Raw genomic sequence first — 547 nt, 5'->3', positions numbered from 1 at the left:
CGTTCGATTGAAAAAAAGAAAAAAGTAATTGTAATTCTAAATGCCATAGATATTATTTTGTTCTTTTACTAAAGTCTATTCATAGTTGTATAAGAAAGATTCGATGATCAAAATCTTTAGGAAATGAAAATTGAATGTTTTTTTTCCATTTCCATTCCAAGGGATTGCTGTAAATTATGAAATCATAATTGTATCGATTTTCACATTTTTTCTAAGATATATTTACCAATTATCTGTATCTTATTGCTACCTTTAATGTATCTAATTCATTCCTATCGTTATCGTTAATGAGACCCTGCAAATTTACATCATAGGATGCAGATACCTATAATATTGCAAGCTGATCGCCAGAGTGTTTACTAAACACTTGTTCTCAGTCATAAGCACACTCTAAAGCATTATCCGTCCAAGCAAGCGATAAGAGCATTAAACAGTCAATCAGCGTTAAAGTTTCCCGTGAAGAAGGCGGTTCGAGAGTCACTTGTTTCTCATGACGTCACGAGGCATCGGTACGCAGAGCCATGAGGTAAACAGAGCGTAGTACGAG

This window comes from Penaeus monodon, chromosome 22 (genome assembly GCF_015228065.2).
Source record: "Penaeus monodon isolate SGIC_2016 chromosome 22, NSTDA_Pmon_1, whole genome shotgun sequence".
Taxonomy (NCBI): Eukaryota; Metazoa; Arthropoda; class Malacostraca; order Decapoda; family Penaeidae; genus Penaeus; species Penaeus monodon.
The sequence above is the reverse complement of the archived record's forward strand: the minus strand, read 5'-3'. Positions refer to the sequence as shown.